A 3,619-nucleotide genomic window follows, 5' to 3' on the forward strand; every position below is an offset into this window, starting at 1 on the left:
CAGGAATAACTTCCACTAAAATGTAACAAAAAATTTTGTGCGGATTTTTATTTATGACGTTTTTCATTTAAATTTGTAATTTTTAAAATTTTTTAATTTTGCAGATTAAGATATTCATTTTAGTATTCATAGTTTAAAATTATAGTAAGTGAAAAAACCTACAATTTGAGCTATGGCAAGTTTAATTTCGTCAATACGTTATTGCAAAACAGCCTGCGAAAGGTCTAAAATGGCCGTTTTTTGCAATTGCATTATTTATTGAAAAAATAACTTTTATTTTTTAAGGCTTTAAAATGAAGATCTGTCAATACCAAACATAAAAAAATTTGTAGAGCCCGATTGGTGAACTTGTTGCTTAGACCCTAACAACACACAACATTCCAGGAATGTACTACCAAAGTTCTATCAATATTTGAATGTCCTGGACATTTAGGGAACATTCGGTGAACATCTGTTTAAATTATTCCTGGAATGTTACCATAAGACATTCTGTGAACATACTACCAATGTTCCTATATTTTAAGTTGCGAAATAATACATACGTGTAAGAGATACAACATTACTTATAACATACCAGACAAACTAAGTGACATTTTAGGCCTACAGTGCAATAATAATATGTCAAATTTAAAGAGTTTCCCAAGATTATAAACATACAAATGTAATAAAAATTATTGTTCGCGAATATTCAATTTGGAATGCGATTTTGTTAATAAAAAAAATACTTATAACTTATGCAAAACCCAAGAGAGGCATTTATATTTATTTCTTTTGCGTTCATTTTCAAATTCGCCGTGCATATATTTTTGTGCATGGCGCTTGAGAGGGCATCACGTGACTAAAAACGACCAACCAACGACCTCGCTTCGGCCATCTTGGCATCTTCATCTTGGCGACCTTGCCTTGCCGTGGATTGTTTTTAGTTGTTTGTATTATTTGTGCTTTTTAAGAATATTTTTTTAATTCGGATACTTTTATAATAGCTTTAATAGTATTATTAACATAGTGCATAAAATGGTGTCCTGTTTTTAACGCAGTTGGAGTAGCAGAAACAAATGTAGATAAAAAAATCTGCAGGAATAACGTTTCAATTATGACAGAAGCTCAAAACAAATGACTGTGAATGGAATGAAAAGCCCTATTAAAAGGTTAGTATGCAAATATGTAAACGAAAGCATGCCCTGTATTTCAGAAAATAAATTAATAATACTATTAATACCCTAATAATACTATTCATAAAAAATCTTAGTAACGTAGATATAACAAAGTGAATAAAAGGCATAAATCAGAAGAATTATTATTTTATTTTATAAGTTAATAATTGGTCATATCCATTTATTATTTTAATAATAATTGTGAATAAGCCACAAACTTCGCTTATTCCTAACTAAAATAGTAAATAGAGATAGGTAATAACAAAAGGATTTGTAAAACTAAAATAATTCTTTTTGCGTTTTTGCTAGTGTATGCCTTTATAAATAGGATGGTAGACCACACACTATAATATGCAGTACCAACTAATGAATACACAGAATATTATAGTCGATTTGCTAAACTCAGTCTCAGTACTAATTACTGTAATTTTGGCAAAATTGGCCAAAAACAAAAAAAATTACCTACTAAAATCACTAGCCAGTTGTGTCTGAGTTTGGGGAACCGACTATACTAATAAACAATTTCTAAGCTGTTTTATAATAATTTTGTGAGTTCATTAATCATATTTTTTATTTAAAACTAAAATTTGTTAATAATGCTTAGTAATGCATATATTTTGTATTTTTAGCTTTCCAGAAGATCCTGCGAAGAAGACATGAAGTATAGATCAGATTTGTTAATAGAGGAGTATGTTCAAAACACTTTTTAGAAAAAGATATTGACAGAACTTCACTTTCATCTGTTCGTTTGAGAGACTGTGCTGTTCCAATAGCTTATGTCACACAGGTATATGCATAACCTAATTAATAATACAGTCCGTACAATATAGATACTGTTGTAATTCATTATCTACATCGGAGATCTAAGTTGACATTGTTGCCCAACTACAAAAAATTTTTGAATTCATTTTAAGTCAAATATATCACATAATTATTGCGAAGTAGATTATACAACAAAACAGATTAATATTCAATGTAAATAAATAAAAACATCAGAAATCGAAAACAAGAATTAAGGTATAATCTTATGTTACAGTTATTAAGGTACCAAGGGTATTATAGGGATATACGTTGACCGAAAGCGTTATTATTATAATACCTGTGGTGCCTTCAACGTTTAATGCCCGACTAAATTATTCTTTATATGCGAAAAATTTGAATGAATTTTGAATTGATTAGTTTTTAAATAAGTACATTTACCAGTAACAGTAGTAACGTAATTGTGGTAACCATAGTTTTACTTAGGTTGATATTTGTCAACTTGACAGTATCTGTCGTTATTTAAATTTAATGCCCAAGGGCGTTATATCGTACTTAACAGACTTCGAAATGTCATTATTTGTCAAATAATGTACCAGTAGGACATTAAAGTAAATAATAAAAACAATAAATATAATGAATACTAAATACTTATTTGTTTGTGAAAAATCTATTTCTTTGTGGCTTTTTTGTAATTAATTATTCTAATGGAGAAATAAGCCACAATTTACTTGAAAAAATAATTTTATTAAGGTTTCTACTTCCACATCGGATGTCGTTGTCAAAATACAAAATGTTCATTATTATTATTTTATTTATTAAATATTATTTATTATTTATTTAAATATTATTTAATATTTATTTTTTTATTATTATTATTTATGCATATTATTACCTGTAAATAATATTTCTTCTGATTGTTAATTGTAAAGGATAGAAAAATTACCTTTTATTTTATTTTCTTTTAGAATCAGCTGAGAGAAGTGGTCTACAAAAAACCAGAAAGGAAACGGAATATGTGGCTACGAAAAGCAAAAGAAAGGTTTACAAAGCAAATGTGACACATTTTTTTATAATATTTAGGAATGTCAGCAAATTACATTAAAAAATGTATGTAAAGATTTTTTGCAATAAAAATGTTTATATTTATCAAGGATGTATTATTTGGTATGGCCATATATCGTCAGTGATGTGACAGTACCTCCTATCTGTTTTTTTCAAGAGATTTGTAAGATAGACTAAAAACTTGTTTCGGCCACCTCCTGTTTTCATATATTTTTTGACTTGTTTTGCAGTAAATTCAACTATCTATTTACTACAAAAAAAGTCAGAATACGTACGAAACCAGAAAGTGACCTTAAAAAATGTTTTTCGTCTCCTGCAAACCTCATGAAAAAACATATAGGAGGTATTGTCACATTACTGACGATATATTTCAGTGAATGTCTAAAAAATATACTGTGAATGTTCAAAGAACGTTCGTAGACATTCATGGAATGTTCTAACAAGACATTCAGTCTAAAAATATACTGTGAATGTCCAAAGAACATTCATGGAATGTTCCAACAAGACATTCAGTCTAAAAAATAGACTGTGAATGTCCAAAGAACATTCGTAGACATTCATGGAATGTTCCAACAGAACATTCTAAGAATATTTAAAATGCTGACACAGCACTTTCCTGGTACTTTCCAGGGACATTCGTG

General features: G+C 28.5%; 1 long non-coding RNA gene across 1 annotated transcript; it reads left to right on the forward strand.

Moving 5' to 3' along the window:
• Positions 1-642: 642 nt before the first annotated feature.
• LOC114331947 (uncharacterized) lies at positions 643-3,062 on the forward strand. Its single transcript, XR_007697236.1, has 3 exons — positions 643-1,148; positions 1,784-1,941; positions 2,882-3,062. It is a non-coding gene; the product is annotated as an uncharacterized LOC114331947 (long non-coding RNA).
• The last annotated feature ends 557 nt before the right edge of the window (positions 3,063-3,619 follow it).

Source organism: Diabrotica virgifera, chromosome 3, assembly GCF_917563875.1.
Source record: "Diabrotica virgifera virgifera chromosome 3, PGI_DIABVI_V3a".
Taxonomy (NCBI): Eukaryota; Metazoa; Arthropoda; class Insecta; order Coleoptera; family Chrysomelidae; genus Diabrotica; species Diabrotica virgifera.